The sequence below is a fragment of the Solanum stenotomum genome, chromosome 2 (assembly GCF_019186545.1).
Source record: "Solanum stenotomum isolate F172 chromosome 2, ASM1918654v1, whole genome shotgun sequence".
In the NCBI taxonomy this organism is placed as follows: domain Eukaryota; kingdom Viridiplantae; phylum Streptophyta; class Magnoliopsida; order Solanales; family Solanaceae; genus Solanum; species Solanum stenotomum.
Genome location: NC_064283.1, coordinates 44,084,931 through 44,104,791, shown reverse-complemented (window position 1 = coordinate 44,104,791; position 19,861 = coordinate 44,084,931). Strand labels below are relative to the sequence as shown.

General features: G+C 31.4%; 1 pseudogene; it reads left to right on the top strand.

The window, feature by feature from the left end:
* The first annotated feature begins 493 nt into the window (after window positions 1-493).
* On the top strand, window positions 494-10,467 carry LOC125856008 (uncharacterized; annotated as a pseudogene).
* Window positions 10,468-19,861: the final 9,394 nt, after the last annotated feature.

Here is a 19,861-nt window from a genome sequence, read left to right as displayed (position 1 = left end):
CAAATTGATTTTAGTCCAGGTTCACTGACAAGAAAATATATTCAAAACGAATTTTTAAATGAAAAATTAAACCGGTTTAAAACTTGGTTTTTTGACACTTATAGTAAAGAATATTTAAATAATATTTCACAAGAGTTTTATGAAACTTGTGCATTACATAATCATATTATGTTTTTTGTGCCTTGGTTTATAACCACTTATTTACCTTTATTCATCAACGTTCTTGAACAATCTTACAAAGATGAATAAGGTAATATTATTCAATCCATTTATCCTCCTCAAGCTCCGTTTATTTTACCAAATAATACTGGTATTACTTTTACTGCTTTTCATAAATTTATTGATAATGATGTCGCCACAGTATTTATAAATGAAATTAATCATCTTATTTCTCAAAATAATTATTTGGGTCTATATGTCAAAGTTATTGGTGAACATATTTGTTCTCTAGATAAAGAATTAGATAGCCTGTCTAATCTGATTGTTCAAATTGATGGTAAGCCAATCTGTGAAACAAGTTTCGGAACAGGCTTCTTCGTCAAAACAGCCTGATGTTCATATTCAAAGGCCCCCTGAGATTCAGGATTTTATTCTTAGACCTTTGCATGACCTTGAAAATCTTCTTGATAAAAAGTTTTCTCAATTTGGTGCAAGTGCGAAACCGATAAGTCTCGCTGAAGACTTTGCAGATGATATGGAAGCCACTTTTGATTCCAAAACTCAAATGGAAGTGGAAGTTAATAAACTTCATGGGTATCCAAAAAAGAATAGTGGTAATACTGCTTATGCTAGAAACCTAGCATGCAAACATATTATTATCCCAGGCCTACTCCTCAAGATGTTTTAATAGAGGAAAGAGTTTGGAATCAAACTAACACTTCTTATAGTGGAAGTGAGATTTATGAATGAAATCTCGATGGGTTAACTAATAGGCAGTTGACGATTATGGTTCATAGGATGCTTATGTATGCTACTATCTGCAAAAGTGTTAGTAGCACTGACAAGACCATTTGCAAGATGATTATTGCAGGATTTACCGGTCAACTAAGAGGATGGTTGGATAATTATATGCCCTCTGATGCGAAAGCAACGATAATTAATGCTAAGTCAGTAAATGAAGGAGTTGATAATTTAGGCTTTGCCCTTGTTCAAAATAGAGAAGACGTATACACTTATTTTGACTATTCTTGAACATTTTAGTGGTAGATTTACCAATCAATATGATACCATTAGATCTCTTCTAAATGGTCTTAGATGTAGACATTTAGGAGAGTTTAGATGGTATAAAAAAACTTATTTAAGTCGGGTCATGGAACTTCCCAAAAATCGTTTAGAATTTTGGAAAGCCAACTTTATTGATGGCTTACCTTCTTTATTTGCAGAAAGAATAAAAAAGACTCTTAGAAATCCTCAAGGAATTATTCCCTATAGTGATTTTACTTATGGAAAGCTTATTGGGGCTTGTAAGCAAGAAGACATAAATTTGTGCAATGAGTTAAAACTCTCAAGACAACTTAAGATGGATAAGCTTAGAGAAAAGTCTCAATTAGGAGATTTTTGTACTCAATTCGATTTACCGGATGCTTAAAAAATCACCAACCGAGAAACTTCTAAATTAGAATCCCATAGATCTCATCATAAGAAGAGAAGATCTAGAAGAAGGATTAGAGAATAAAGAGATGAGCGTAGGACTCATCGTAAATCTCATAGATTTACCAGGAATAGGTCAAGGCGAAATCTTGATAAGATTAAGTGTTATAAATGTGGAAAATTTGGGCATATAGCTCCAAATTGTAAGCTAGAAAAGCTTAAGACTTTAGAACTTGATGATGATATTCAAGAGAAGATTTATAGTTTTCTATATACTTCTGGTTCCGAATCAGATTATGATGATTCTGAAGCAAGTTATACAACAGAAGATGAGCAACCTGAGACTTCTAAGGTTCATCAAGATTCGAATGATGCTTGCAAATGTCATGGTGATGTTTGTCACTACGAACATGATAAATTCTACAAGCTACAATCTCAGTTCGAAGACATTAATATGTTCACTATCACTGCAGACAATGTAATAGAACTTCTAAAAGAAGTTACCGATAATACTCTTCGTGAAAAGATCATTCAATTGGCTGCTAGTAAAACTAGCTCTTCAACTAGTATTCCTACTGATAAAAAGGTTAAAGATGATTTTAATTATTCTACTCCTTACTCCTTGTCTAAAGTTCATAATAGACTCTCTTCTAAACAAATCATGGTTATTCGTGATACCTTTTTTGATGATTTAAAAGGAGAAATTGAACATTTGAAGGAAGAAATTAAATTTCTTAAACAAAATCATATTATTTATGATCACCGTCTTACTCAGATTGAGTCTGCTAATAGCAAAGGAAAAAATAACGTTGATGAATCTACTGCTGAAGAAAATATTCTTGCCAACACTTTGAATATTGATCTGAAACAAAATATGTTTTTAGGAATGATGCAAATTGTTACAGCTCATAAATGGTATGTTAAATGTACTATATTAATTGATAATACTTTTTCTATAACTAACATTGCTATGATTGGTAGTGGCGCTGATGTGAGTTGCATTCAAGAAGGTCTTATACCTACTAAATATTTTGAAAAAAACAACTCATATGGTTAAATCTGCATCTGGTAATGCTTTAGATATAAAGTATAAATTATCTAATACTCGTATTTGCCAGAATAAAGTTTGTATTCCTCACTTCTTTTTCTTAGTAAAAAATTAGTTATACCCTCCTATTATTCTAGGAACTCCTTTTATAAATGCAATTTATCCTTTACTAATATAAATGCTAAATGATTTTCTTCTACTTATAAAAATCAAGATATTAGTTATACTTTTATCACCGAGCCTATTTCTAGAGATATTAATGCTCTAATTGAAATGAAACAAAAGCATGTTGATTATTTACAGGTTGAGATATTTAGTATGAATATATTCGATACTTTAAAATCTGCTAAAGTACAAGAAAAAATTAAACTCATTTCTGAAAAAATGGCCATTGATATTTGTGCTGATCATCTTAGTGCCTTTTGGCATCGGAAAAAGCATATTGTAACTCTTCCATATGAAGATGATTTCTCTGAGGTAAATATCCCTACCAAATCACGTCCTTGTCAGATGAATACCGAATTGGTTGAATTCTGCAAAACAGAAATTGATAATTTATTACAAAAGGGGTTGATAAAGCCTTCCAAATCACCATGGTCGTGTATTGCTTTTTATGTTAATAACGCAGAAGAAAAAGAGTGAGGTGTTCCCAGGTTAGTTATAAATTATAAACCTTTAAATAAAATTTTAAAATGGATTAGATATCCTATTCCTAATAAAAGAGATTTATTAACCAGATTATATGATGCTAATATCTTTTCAAAATTTGATTTAAAATCTGGATATTGGCAAATCCAAATATTTAGAGACCATTCATAGAGAACGACATTTAATGTTCCGTTTGGACAGTACGAATGGAATGTAATGCCTTTTGGGTTAAAAAATGCTCCCTCAGAATTTCAAAAGATAATGAATGATATTTTCAATCCCTATTTGGATTTCATCATAGTTGATATTGATGATATTTTGGTTTACTCAAAGACTCTTGAAATGCATATTAAGCATTTAGACATTTTTAAGAAAATAGTTATTCAAAATGGTTTGGTTAAATCTAAACCTAAAATGAGTCTTTTTCAAACAGAAGTTAGATTTTTGGGTCATTTGATTTGTCAAGGAAAAATGACTCCTATTCAGCGATCTATTGAATTTGCATCAAAATTCCCTGATATTATCCAAAGATTGTAGAGACGGATACGTCTAATATTGGGTATGGAGGTATATTGAAACAAATTAATTCGCATGATAAAAATGAATATCTTATTCGATTTCATTCAGGAAAATGAAGCGATGCTCAAAAAAAATATGCGACGGTAGCTCATGAAATGTTAACTATCGTTAAGTGCATTTTAAAATTTCAAGATGATTTATATAATCAAAATTTTTTGATAAAAACTGATGCTCAGTCAGTCAAGTATATGTTTGATAAAGATTTTAAACATGATGTGTCTAAGTTAATTTTTGCTAGGTGGCGGGCACAATTAGCCCCTTTTGATTTCGAAATTCATTATAAAAAGGGAACTGATAATTCCCTCCCAGACTTCTTATCAAGAGAATAGCTTTCTTCTGATGGGTTTTCTTGATTTCTTTCCTGATAAAGATTTGGTTACGATTTGAAGGCAGTTCCTCTTAATAGAGATTTAAAGGAACTTATATTATGGAAAATTATAGACGGAATGGTAATTGATATCGTCAATAATTACATGATTGAACAAGAGCTTTATGAAAGATTTTATTGTGATGAAGTTTATAACCTCTTGACTGATTAAAAATATAACCTCTTGAATGATTAAAACTAAATGCTATGTTTGCAGGATGGATCCTCCTTGGATAACCAAGGCTAGAGGAAAAGACAGTTATACTCGCGGAAGGGGAAGATCATCCCCAAGTTCATCAAGATCATCATACAGATCTTCATCATCTAGTACTCCAATTATACAAAAGGGAGGAATTAGTTTATATAACTTAAACTCTAGAGCACAGGAAAAAGCTTCATCATCAATACATTTGGAAGATATTCTAGAAAGTGATCCATTATACGCTAAACTATAGGAGTTTCTAACTCAAAAACAAAGTGATTCTTTTGCTTCAATCGCCAAAGAAGAATTTGATGATATCAAAACATATGAAAAGGTAGAAAAAATAGATATGATATTTCTCTTAGAAAACTCTGACATATAGAGAAGAGAAGAACCTTGGAAGATATTCCAAAGGTATTTAGTTAATGGGCTTTATTTCCCGGGTGAGTCATACAAAACTCGAAAATATTATGAGACTCTGCTGATAAGCACAAGTGTTGAATTTCAACATTTTTCAGGATATAATACATGTGAGAATGTTTATAACTTCTCTAAAATGATTATAAAACACGTCATTCATATTGAAGATTGGGGTATTTCCTCAATGACTGAAAGACAATTCAGTCTAAACAAAGTCATGGTAAGCTTTACCTATTGGGATTATATTCAGGCATTTAATAAAGTTATCTGTTATAACAATAAGAGGCATAAACATACTTGGCTTATAAAAGTATGTGCCAAGATATTTGCGAATTCTATACCAAATTGATTTTTAAACTGGTGGTCGCGTCATACCACGGGCCAACAATAAAAATATTGGTCGAACCATTTCTCAAGTTATACAAAGAATGAGTCTTATTTTTATTATTAGTATTACTATTACTATTACTATTGTTATTACTATTATTATTACTATTTTATTATTATTATTATTATTATCATTATTATGAATTTTTAAGTGATAAATGGAACCATTTTAAAACATGGTTTTTTGACTCTTATAGTGCTGATGATTTAAATAATATCTTTCGAGAGTTTTATGAAACTTGTGCTTTACATAATCAAATTATGTATTTTGTGGTGTTTTATGAAATTTGTGCTTTACATAATCAAATTATGTATTTTGTGTCTTGGTTTATAACCACTTATCTTCCTTTATTCATCAAAGTTCTAGAACGATCTTATAAAGATGAATCTGGTAATATTATTAAGGCTGTTTATCCTCCTCAGTCATCTTTTACTTTACCTAATAATACTGGTATCACTTTTACTGCCTTTCAAAAAATTGTTGAAGAAGATGTTACGGCAGTCAGCATCAATGAAATTAATAACTTGATTTCTCAAAATAATTTTTTGGGACTTTATGCTAAAGTTTTGGCTGAACATATTGGTTCGCTTGAATTTTTTTTGGATGAATTGACTACTTTGATTATTCAAATAAAAAATGATTTAAAAGTTTTTGATAAAGCTTCGACTTCTAAAACTAATTCCGAAGCTCTTACTATGTCTACCTCTGTGCAGAGGCCCACTGAGATTAAGGATTTTAAATTCAAATCGATGTATGATTTCGAAGAACTTCTTGATAAAAAGTTTTCGGATTTTAAAGCTAACCCTATAGATTTGTCTGAAAATTTTGCAGATAAAATGGAAAACACTTTTGATTTTAAAAATCATGTTTCTTCAGAATTTAATAAACTTCGCAGTTATCCCAAGAAGAATAGTGGTAATCCTAAGTTTGCTCATAAACCTAGCATGCAAACCTATTATTATTCCAGGCCAACTCCTCAGGATGTGCTTACAGAGGAACGCGACTGGAATCAGACCAATACCTCTTATAGTGGTTTTGAAATTTATGAGTGGAATCTCGACGGGTTAACTGATAGACAGCTAACTATTCTCGTTCATAGAATGCTTATGTATGCAACCATTTGTAAAAATGTTAAAACACAGATAGAAATTTATGCAAAATGATTATTGCAGGTTTTGCTGGCCAACTTAGAGGTTGGTGGGATAATTATATGAGCCTTCAGCAAAAGGCTGTTGTAATTAATGCTACTTCGAGTAGTGAAGGTTTTGATAACTTGGGCATGCCTCTAGTTGCTAATAGAGAAGACGTTGTTTATACTCTAGTCTTAACCATCCTAGAACATTTTAATGATAGATTCACCAATCAGTACGAGACTGTTCCTACCTTGTTGAATGGTCTACGATGTAAAACCTTGGGAGAATTTAGATGGTTTAAAGATACTTATATGAGTAGGGTGATGGAACTACCCGAAAACATTTATGAGCATTGGAAAGCTAATTTTATAGATGGCCTTCCCTCCTTATTTGCCGAGTGTGTTAAAAGGATTCTGAGAAATGCTCTTGGAGAAATCCCGTATAAAGATTATACTTATGGTAAGCTGATAGGAGTTTGTAATCAGGAAGGTATAAACTTGTGCAATGAATTGAAACTCTCCAGATAGCTTAAGATTGACACGCTCAAGGAAAGATCTCAGATGTGAGACTTTTGTACCCAGTTCGATTTACCTGATGCTCCGACTAATAGCAGGAGAAAACATAGAGATTCTAGAGACTCCAATCCTGATAGACCTCATAGAAAGAAGAGATCTAGATATAGATCTAAAGAAGAGCGGGGCGCTAGAAAAACCTTTCGCAAGGCTAATAGATTTATCAAGACTAGATCTAAGCGTGAGCTCGCCAAGATTAAGTGTTATAAGTGTGATAATTTCGGTCATATAGCACCTAATTGTAAGCTTGAAAATTTGAAGATCTTAGAATTAGATGAGGATATTCATGATAAGGTTTATAGTTTCTTATATACTTCTGGTTCTGAATCCGATTATGATTCTAACTCAGGCTTCGAAGAAGAGATTGATTTACCTGAATTATGTGATAATAATCAGCGTGATAATAATCAACATGATAATATGAATACTTGCAATACTTGCCATGGTGATACTTGCTTATGTGAAAATGATGAGTTTTTTTATAAACTGCAATCTCAATTTGAAGATTTAAATCTAAATACTATTACTTTTGATACTGTGATAGAACTTCTGAAAGAAGTTACTGATAATAATCTTCGTAAAAAAATTATTCAGTTAGATGTTTATAATAGTGCTAGTTCTAGTTCAAAAAATTCTGAAAAAAAAAGAATGATTTTGAATTCGAATACTCTGCACCTTATTCTTTGTCTGAAATTAATAATAGACTTTAAAAACAAACTGTTTCTACAAGAGATTCTTCTTTTGATTTGAAAAAAGAAGTTGAAAATTTGAAAAATGAGATTAAATCTCTTAAACAAAATCAAATGATTTGTGATCATCGTCTTACTCAGATTGAAGCTATTAATAACAAAGGTAAAAACATTGCTGAAGATAATACTCTTGCAAAACCTTTTAATATTGATCCTAAACAAGGTATGTTTTTAGGAATGATGCAAATTGTTATTGCTCATAACTGGTATGTTAAATGCTCCATTTTGATTGATAATAGTTTTTCAATAACGAATATTGTTATGATTGATAGTGGAGCGGATGTTAATTGCATTCAAGAATGTCTTGTGCCAACTAAATATTTTGAAAAAACTACTCATATGGTCAAATATGCTTCTGGTTATGCTTTAGATATAAAGTATAAATTGCCTAATACTCGCATTTGCCAAAATAAAGTGTGCATTCCACATTTCTTTTTCTTGGTAAAAAAATCAGTTATACCCTCCAATTATACTTGGAACCCCCTTTATAAATGCTATTTATCCTTTTTCTAGCATAAATGCTAAAGGTTTTTCTGCTACTTATGAAGACAGGGATATTAGTTATACTTTCATCACTGACCCTATTTCTCGTGATATTATGAAACAAAAGCATATTGATTCTCTGTAACTTGAATTGTTTAGCATGAATATATTTGATACTTTGAAATCTACCAAAGTACATGAAAAAATTAAATTAATTTCTGAACAAATTGCTGTTGATATTTGTGCGGATCATCCTAGTGCTTTTGGGAATCAGAAAAAGCATATAGTTACTCTTTCATATGAAGATGATTTCTCTAAGAATGTCATTCCTACTAAATCTCGTCCCTGTCAAATGAACGCCGAATTAGTTGAATTCTGCAAAAAGGAGATTGATAATTTGTTACAACAGGGGTTGATAAAACCTTCAAAATCACCTTGGTCTTGTACTGCATTTTATGTTAACAATGCGGCTGAAAAAGAACGAGGTGTTCAGATCCAAATATTTAAAGAGCATACTTATAAAACTACTTTTAATGTCCCGTTTGGACAATACAAACGGAATGTAATGCCATTTGGTTTGAGAAATGCTCCTTCCGAATTTCAAAAAATTATGAATGATATTTTCAACCCATTTTTGAATTTCATCATTGTTTATATTGATGATATTTTGATATTTTCCAAAACATTTGAAACACATATCACGCATCTAGACATTTTCAAGAAAATCGTTATACAAAATGGTTTGGTAATTTCTAAACCAAAAATGAGTTTAGTTCAAACTAATGTTCGATTTCTTAGACATCATATTTGTCAGGGAAAAGTCACCTCGATACAAAGATCAATTAACTTTGCATCAAAATTTCCTGATGTTATTACCGACAGGACTCAATTGCAAAGATTTTTGGGAAGTTTAAATTACATCTCCCCCTTTTATGAAAAATTATCTTGTGATTTGGCCCTCTTTACGACAGGCTAAAAAAAGATCATAAATCACCTTGGACTGATAGGCATAAAACTTTGGTAAAATATATTAAGTTGCATATCCAATCTTTACCTTGTTTAACTCTTGCTAATCCTGCCTGGCAAAAGATTATTGAGACGGATGCATCTAACATTGGTTATGGTGGGATTTTGAAACAAATTAATCCCAAAGACAAACATGAATATTTGATTAGATTTAATTTTGGGAAATGGAGCGAAGCCCAGAAAAAATATGCCACGGTGGCTCATGAAATGCTAACCATCGTTAAATGTGTGTTAAAATTTCAACATGATTTATATAATCAAAAGTTTTTAATAAAAATCGATGCGCAATCTGAGAAATATATGTTTCATAAAGATTTTAAACATGATGCGTCAAAATTAATTTTTGCTAGATGGCAAGCCCAGTTAGCTCCTTTTAATTTTGAAATTCATTATAAAAAAAGAAGTGATAACTTTCTCCTAGATTTCTTATCCAGAGAATATTTGTCTTCGTCATGAGTTTTCTTTCTCCCTTATTTACTGAAAAAACTCTTATTACTATATTAAAAATAATTCCTCTTAATCGAGATGTACAAGAGATAATTTTATGGAAAATTATCGATTGAATGGTGATACACATCTTCTCTATTGTTCATAATATCGAAGAGATCGTCGATTTTGACAACGAAAATTATTATTACAATAACTACGATGACGCATTTGAATAAAACAAAATGTTTTGTTTGTAGGATGGACTCTCCTTGGATAACCAAGGGTCGAGGCAGGGTTAATAACCCCCGTAGAAGGGGAAGATCTTCCCAGGATCATCATCAGGATCGTCATACGGATCCTCTTCTAATTTGCCAATTCTGCAAAAATATGGAAAGAATTTGATAAATGCCAAAGTCACTCAAAGTGCAACATCAACATCAATACATCTGGATGATATTCCAGAAAATAGACCTTTATACGCACAACTACAATCATATTTATCTGAGAAGCAAACTGATACTTTTTCCTCTATCGCCATAGAAGATGTTGATGATATTAACTCTTTTGAAAAGGTATCAAAGAAAGAAATAACATTTCTTTTAGAAAACTCTGAAATTCAGAGAAAGGAAGAACCCTGGAAGATATTCCAACGATACTTGATTAATGGATTATATATCCTGGCAGAGTCATATAAAACCTGATGTTACTATGAGACTATTTTAATAAATACAGGTGGTGTCGAATTTCAGCACTTTTCACGGTACAACACTAGCGAGAATGCTTATAACTTCTCCAAAATGATTATTAAGCAGATTATATCTATTGAAGATTGAGGCATTTCCACAATGAAAGAAAGGCAGATCAGCCTAAATAAGGTCTCTATGAGTTTCATCTATTGGGACTACATTAATGCTTTTGAAAAAGTCTTTTACTATAATAATGAGCGACATAAGCTTACTTGGGTTGTTAAAATTTGCGCAAAGATATTTGCAGAATCCATCCCTAATTGGTTCTTGAACTGGTGGTCATACCACGGTCCAACAACAAATATTTTGCCTGATCCATTTCTGCAATTATATAAACAATGGGTTAAGGTTTCACCAGATCTTTAATGATTTATACCACGCAGATCATATTTGCTATATTGAAAAAATCGATTTTTTATTTTATTTTTAATTGAATTCTCTATTTCATGGATTCATAAATGGACCCTAGAAGTGGGATACACCGAGGAGCAAATTTCTTGTTTGTATAGAACCTTTCATCATAATTTTTGGGACAAATTGATGAAAAAGGATCCCACGACCAAGTCTTTATACGGACAAGAATTGCTGGATCTAATTGCAAGAAAGATCCAAGAATATTGTATTTCTCCTCATATGGGAATCATTGCCAACAGCTTAGTAAGGCATATTGCAAGAAAAATTCCATTCAAGATGGAAATAAAGAAGAAATGATTAATAATTAACTAGACGAGGTCAGGAGGAATTTACTCCTCAATATTAATCAATGCGAGAAATCAGACACTTCTATGAGAAGTGAGACGAGCGATGATATCGCAGAAGATACTCAAGAAATGCAACATGATGAATCAGCTAAACCCATTTCAGAAGATACGCTGAAAAAGGCGAAAGATTTCCTTAGTGAACTAAAGATAAAAGACAAGCTGTGAAGCTTATCGCCAATAGTAAAAGTCACTATCAACAATAGATAAACTGTTGATTAACAGTAAAAACATTGATATTGTACATAAGGGACCCATTGATAAGGGACCCACCATTGTTGTACAATATTTTTTTTCTATAAATAGGTTTAGTTTTAATTGGAGAAGGAGGTTGAGAAACCTTCTCTCTCTCTAGCACTCTTTCTTGTAAAGCTCTCTTTTGTAAAGTTTGAAGTTCGCCGGAATATTTACCGAAGTTAATAAAGTGTATAGTTCTCTTATAGGCCTTGGAGCTGGCCACCCTTTTCAAGGTACTATTTTATTTCTGTTTTTATCTTTTGGTATTATTTCTCAGATCTGAGCCGTGACCATGCCTGGCTAAAACTTCATATCTATGTCGGATAACTAACTTCACCTTTATATCTACCATGAAAGATCTAGACTTTATCTAAATATAAATAAATTTATATATGGTTTCTTGACTTGGTTCTGAGATGGTGGTACAGTCAGATTTAATACAACACGTTATTGGCTTTGTCTGTGTGACTCCGTCTAGCCAGCCGTGGTTCTTAGCCCATTATTGAGTTGAAAAAGGGCGTCTATATGCGGTTAGAACTGCTAGACACATGGGTTCAATAACAATACGTATTTGAATCTTGACAGGCCCTTTGCTCTGGTAAACGGAATAACATCCTTCCATACAGTTTTAAAACTATATAAAAATTTCTATATATTTTGATTTGAAATTTGAACCGGATGTTAGCAAGCTAGATTAAAGATGACAGTATGGACTACCGCCCGTCTTCTGAGATCTGCCTTTCTTTCATTATGGAAATACCCCAATCTTCAATAGATATAATTTGCTTAATAATCATTTTGGAGAAGTTATAAAAACATTCTCGCTGGTGTTTTATCCTGAGAAATGCTGAAATTCGACACTACCAGTATTTATTAAAATAGTCTCATAGTAAGATCGAGTTTTATATGACTTACCCGGGAAATATAATTCGTTAATCAAGTATCGCTGGAATATCTTCCAGGGTTCTTCCTTTCTCTCAATTTCAGAGTTTTCTAAAAGAAATATTATTTCTTTCATTGATACCTTTTTAAAAGATTTGATATCATCAATATCTTCTTTGGCGATAAAGGCAAAAGTATCACTTTGCTTCTCAAACAAATATGCTTGTAGGTGTATGTATAACGGGCTATTTTCTGGAATATCATCCAGATGTATTGATGATGATGTTGAACTTTGAGTGACTTTGGAATTTATCAATTTCTTTCCATATTTTTGCAGAATTAGAGAATTAAAAGAGGATCCGTATGACGATCCTGATGATTATCCTGGGGAAGATCTTCCCCTTCCTCGGGGGTTATTACCCCTGCCTCGACCCTTGGTTATCCAAGGAGAGTCCATCCTACAAACAAAACATTTTGTTTTATTCAAATGCGTCATAGTAGTTATTGTAATAATAATTTTTGTGGTCAAAATCGACGATCTCTTCGATATTATGAACAATAGAGAAGATGTCTATCACCATTCTATCGATAATTTTCAATAAAATTATCTCTTGTAAATCTCGATTGAGAGAAATTACTTTTAATATAGTAATAAGAGTTTTTTCAATAAAGAAGGGAGAAAATAAAACTCATGACGAAGACAAATATTCTCTGGATAAGAAATCTGGGAGAGAGTAATCACTTCTTTTTTTATAATGGATTTCAAAATTAAAAGGAGCTAATTGCGCTTGCCATCTAGGAAAAATTAATTTTGACGCATCATGTTTAAAATCTTTATTAAACATATATTTCACAGATTGGGCATCAGGTTTTATTAAGAACTTCTGGTTATATAAATCATCTTGAAATTTTAACACACTTTTAACAATGGTTAGTATTTCATGAGCCACCATGACATATTTTTCTAGGCTTCGCTCCATTTCCCATAATTAAATCTAATCAAATATTTCTGTTTGTCATTGGGATTAATTTGTTTCAAAATCCCACCATAACCAATGTTAGACACATCCGTCTCAACAATCTTTTGCCAAGCAGGATTAGCAAGAGTTAAAGAAGGTAAAGATTGGACACGCAACTTAATATTTTTCACCAAAGTTGTATGACTATCTGTTTAAGGTGATTTATGATCCTATTTTAGTCTGTCGTAAAGAGGGGCCAAATCACGAGATAAATTTCTATAAAAGGGGAAGATGTAATTTAAACTTCGCAAAAATCTTTGCAATTGAGTCTTGTCGATAATAACTTCAGGAAATTTTGATGCAAAGTCAATTGATCTTTGTATCGGGGTGACTTTTCCCTGACAAATAAGATGTCCAAGAAATCAAACATTAGTCTAAAATAAATTTATTTTTGGTTTAGAAAATACCAAACCATTTTGTGTGACGATTTTCTTGAAAATGTCTAGATGCTTGATACGCGTTTCAAATGTTTTGGAAAATACCAAAATATCAACAATATAAACAATGATGAAATCCAAATATGGGTTGAAAATATCATTCATAATTTTTTGAAATTCGGAAGGAGCATTTTTCAAATCAAATGGCATTACATTCCATTCGTATTGTCCAAACGGGACATTAAAAGGAGTTCTATAAGTATGCTCTTTAAATATTTGGATCTGCCAATATCCTGATTTTAAATCAAATTTTAAAAATATATTGGCGTCATATAATCTAGACAACATATCCTTTTTGTTTGGAATAGAATACCTAATCCATTTTAAAAATTTGTTTAATGGTTTATAATTTATAACCAATCTGGGAACACCTCATTCTTTTTCAGCCGCATTGTTAACATAAAATGCAGTACAAGACCAAGATGATTTTAATGGTTTTATCAAACCTTTTTGTAACAAATTATCAATCTCCTTTTTGCAGAATTCAACTAATTCGGCGTTCATTTGACAAGGATGAGATTTTGTAGGAATATGAAATCATCTTCATATGGAAGAGTAACTATATACTTTTTTCGATTCCAAAAAGCACTAGGATGATCAACACAAATATCAAGAGCAATTTGTTTAGAAATTAATTTAATTTTTCTTGTACTTTGGTAGATTTCAAAGTATCTAATATATTCATGCGAAACAATTCAGTTGCAGAGAATCAATATGCTTTTTATCATATTAATCAAAACATTAATATCACGAGAAATAGGGTCAGTGATGAAAGTATAACTAATATCCCTATCTTCATAAGTAGTAGAAAAACCTTTAGCAGTTATGCTAGTAAAAGGATAAATAACATTTATAAAGGGGGTTCCAAGTATAATTGGAAGGTATAACTGATTTTTTACCAAGAAAAAGAAATGTGGAATGCACACTTTATTTTGACAAATGCGAGTATTAGGCAATTTATACTTTATATCTAAAGCATAACTAGAAGCATATTTGANATAAAGGGGGTTCCAAGTATAATTGGAGGGTATAACTGATTTTTTTACCAAGAAAAAGAAATGTGGAATGCACACTTTATTTTGGCAAATGCGAGTATTAGGCAATTTATACTTTATATCTAAAGCATAACCAGAAGCAGATTTAACCATATGCGTAGTTTTTTCAAAATATTTAGTTGGCACAAGACCTTCTTGAATGCAACTAACATCCGCTCCACTATCAATCATAGCAATATTCGTTATTGAAAAACTATTATCAATCAAAATGGTGCATTTAACATACCATTTATGAGCAGTAACAATTTGCATCATTCCTAAAAACATACCTTGTTTAGGGTCAAGATTAAAAGGTTTTGCAAGAGTATTATCTTCAACAATGTTTTTACCTTTGTAATTAACAACTTCGATCTGAGTAAGACGATGATCACAAATCTTTTGATTTTGTTTAAGAGATTTAATCTCATTTTTCAAATTTTCAACTTCTTTTTTCAAATCATCAAAAGAAGAATCTCTTATAGAAATAGTTTGTTTGTAAAGTATGTTATTAATTTCAGGCAAATAATAAGGTGCAGAGTATTCGAATTCAAAATCATTCTTTTATTTTTCAGAATATTTTGAACTAGAACTAGCATTATTATTAATAGCTAATTGAATAATTTTTTTACGAAGATTATTATCAGTAACTTCTTTCAGAAAGTCTTTCACATTATCAGAAGTAATAGTATTTAGATTTAAATCTTCAAATCGAGATTGCAGTTTATAAAAAAACTCATCATTTTAATATAAGCAAGTATCACCATGGCAAGTATTGCAAGTATTCATATTATCATGATGATTATTATCACGCTGATTATTATCAGATAATTCAGGTAAATCAATCTCTTCTTCGGAGCCTAAGTTAGAATCATAATCAGATTCAAAACCAGAAGCATATAAGAAACTATAAACCTTATCATGAATATCCTCATCTAATTCTAAGATCTTCAGCTATTCAAGCTTACAATTGGGTGCTATATGACCGATATTACCACACTTATAACACTTAATCTTGGCGAGCTCACGCTTAGATCTATTCTTGGTAAATCTATTAGCCTTGCGAAAGGCTTTTCTAGCGCCCTGCTCTTCTTTAGATCTATATCTAGATCTCTTCTTTCTATGAGGTCTATCAAGATTGGAGTCTCTAGAATCTCTATGTTTTTTCCTGCATTAGCTGGAGCATCAGGTAAATCGAACTGGGTACAAAAGTCTCACATCTGAGATCTTTCTTTGAGCTTGTCAATCTTAAGTTGTTTGGAGAGCTTCAATTCATTGCACAAGTTTATACCTTCCTGAGTACAAACTCCTATCAGCTTACCATAAGTATAGTCTTTATACAGGATTTCTCCAAGATCATTTCTCAAAATCCTTTTAACACGCTCGGCAAATAAGGGGGGAAGACCATCTATAAAATTAGCTTTCCAATGCTCATAACTGTTTTCGGGTAGTTCCATCACCCTACTCATATAAGTATATTTATACCATCTAAATTCTCCCAAGGTTCTACATCGTAGACCATTCAACAGGGTACGAACAGTCTCGTACTGATTGATGAATCTACCATTAAAATGTTCTAGGATGGTTAAGACTAGAGTATAAACAACGTCTTCTCTATTAGTAACTAGTGCCATGCCCAAGTTATCAACACCTTCACCACTCGAAGTAGCATTAATTACAACAGCCTTTTGCTCAAGGCTCATATAATTATCCCACCAACCTCTGAGTTGGCCAGTAAAAGCTACAATAATTATTTTGTAAATATTTCTATCTGTGTTTTTAACATATTTACAGATAGTTGCATACATAAGCATTCTATGAACGAGAATAGTTAGATGTCTATCAGTCTGCCCATCTAGATTCCACTCATAAATTTTAGAACCACTATAAGAGGTATTGGTCTGATTCCAGTCGCGTTCCTCTATAAGCTCATCCTGAGGAGTTGGCCTGGAATAATAATAAGTTTGCATGCTAGGTTTATGAGCAAACTTAGGATTACCACTATTCTTCTTGGGATAACCACAATGTTTATTGGTTTCTAAAGAAGCATGATATTTAAAATCAAAAGTGTTTTCCATTTCATCTGTAAAATTTTCAGACAGATCTATAGGGTTAGCTTTAAAATCCGAAAACTTTTTATCAAGAAGTTCTTCGAAATAATACATCGATTTGAATTTAAAATTCTTTATCTCAGGGGGCCTCTGCACAGAGGTAGACATAGTAAGAGCTTCAGAATTAGTTTTAGAAGTCGAAACTTTATCAAAAGCTTTTAAGTCATTTTTTGTTTGAATAATCAAAGTAGTTAATTCATCCAATTTTTTTATCGAGCGAACCAATATGTTCACCCAAAACTTTAACATAAAGTCCCAAATAATTATTTTGAGAAATCAAGTTATTAATTTCATTGATGCTGATTGCTGTAACATCTTCTTCAACAAATTTTTGAAAGGCAGTAAAAGTGATACCAATATTATTAGGCAAAAGAAAAGATGATTGAGGAGGATAAATAACCTTAATAATATTACCAGATTCAACTTTATATGATCGTTCAAGAACGTTGATGAATAAAGGACGATAAGTGGTTAAACCAAGGCACAAAATACATAATTTGATTATGTAAAGCACAAGTTTCATAAAACTCTTGAGATATATTATTTAAATCATCAACACTATAAGAGTCAAAAAACCATGTTTTAAAATGGTTCCATTTATCACTTAAAGATTCATTTTGAATGTACTTTCTTGCCAGGGAACCTGGACTAAAGTTTGTTTGGTGTACATTCATCATCAAGTATCGTTAGGGTTAAAATCCATTTCGAATGCCGAAGGAATATCCTTGTCAGAAATATCTGAAGAATTACCATGAGTTTGAACAATATTCAAACAAGGATCGATTTTTATTTTATTCTTATCAAAGGATATAAGAGAAGGTATGGTATGTAACAAAGCAGCACGATTACGAGTTGGACCATACATCGGTTCAACCGACGAAATATGTTGAATAGCAAGAACTCTTCTATCAGAAAATGAATGTCTATTATAAAGAACACTCTTATCATCAAACTGAATACAAATCTTACCATCATAATTATGAGTAATATGAAAATATTCAGAATTAGTAACTGCATGAGCCATCTGGCTAGGAGGTATAACCGATTTCAAAGTCCAAGTAGTAGGAAAATTAATTTCTTCCCATTTTATAGGTGTTTTAGTAGTGACCTTAGATTTAGCAAAATTAGTTTCCACTAATATAGTTTGGTCAGATGTGTCATATAACTTACATCTGGAATTTGAAGTAGACAATAATTTAAATTAAATTCTATAAGATAAACAAATCAATTCAGATCCAGGTGCATAATTATAACCATGAGTTTTAATATTTAAAGTTAAAGCATCAAGAATATTAGTATCAGTTAAGGATAGATGCAAGTTCGGCTGAATATTAAAATACACTGGACCTTATGCCACATTAGATTCAATCGAACCCATCAAAGATTGTCTAAAATTTAAATTTCTAGCATCACGCAGAGCAGCTAAAATGTCTTTGGTAACCCTTTAAGAGTTAAAGGTTTAAAAGCAATCCGAACCATGCCAATATGCAAAAAGTTATACTGGGTTTATATAATTCAATATCTTGTTTATTTAACAAACGAATAGTCTGTTCAGACGAATTTAACGCCAAAGATTGCTTAGTAGTTTTAATCAACTGTTTATGAGAAATTTTATCAAACCAACCATAATTATAGATGGTTTTAATATCAATTTTTGAAATAGTCCATTTGTTTAACAAATCAAAGTTTTGAGGTATATCTACCTCTTCCAATCTAGTACTTTTAGTACTCATTTCTCCAAGATCCATGAAGAAAAGAACATATCTATGCCGAATACTTAACATCAATTTCATATCTATGCCAAATTAGTTGAATTCTGCAAAAAGAAGATTGATAATTTGTTACAAAAGGGTTTGATAAAACCTTCAAAATTACCTTGGTCTTGTACTGCATTTTATGTTTACAATGCAGCTAAAAAAGAATGAGGTGTTCAGATCCAAATATTTAAAGAGCATACTTATAAAACTGCTTTTAATGTCCTGTTTGGATAATACGAATAGAATGTTATGCCATTTGGTTTTAAAAATGCTCCTTCCGAATTTCAAAAAATTATGAATTATATTTTCCACCCATATTTGGATTTCATCATTGTTTATATTGATGATAGTTTGGTATTTTCCAAAACATTTGAAACACATATCAAGCATCAAGACATATTCAAGAATCGTTATACAAAATGGTTAGGTAATTTCTAAACCAAAAATGAATTTATTTGACTAATGTTTGATTTCTTGGACATTATATTTGTCAGGGAAAAGTCACCCCGATACAAAGATCAATTGAGTTTGCATCAAAATTTTCTGATGTTATTACCGACATGACTCAATTGCAAAGATTTTTGGGAAGTTTAAATTACATCTCCCCTTTTTATAAAAATTTATCACGACAGGCTAAAAAAGGATCATAAATCACCTTGGATAGACAGTCATACAACTTTGGTAAAAAATATTAAGCTGCGTGTCCAATCTTTACCTTGTTTAACTCTTGCTGATCCTGCCTGGCAAAAGATTATTGAGACGGATGCGTCTAACATTGGTTATGGTGGGATTTTGAAAAAAATTAATCCCAATGACTAACAACAATATTTGATTAGATTTCATTCTGGGAAATGGAGTGAAGCCCAAAAAAAATATGCCACGGTGGCTCATGAAATGCTAACCATCGTTAAATGTGTGTTAAAATTTCAAGATGATTTACACAATCAGAAGTTTTTAATAAAAACTGACGCGCAATCTGTGCAATATATGTTTAATAAAGATTTTAAACATGATGTGTCAAAATTAATTTTTTCTAGATGGCAATCCCAGTTAGCTCCTTTTGATTTTGAAATCCATTATAAAAAGGGAAGTGATAACTTTCTCCCAGATTTCTTATCCAGAGAATATTTATTTTTGTCATGAATTTTCTTTCTCCCTTCTTTACTGAAAAAAACTCTTATTACTATATTAAAAGTAATTCCTCTCAATCGAGATGTACAAGAGATAATTTTATGGAAAATTATTGATT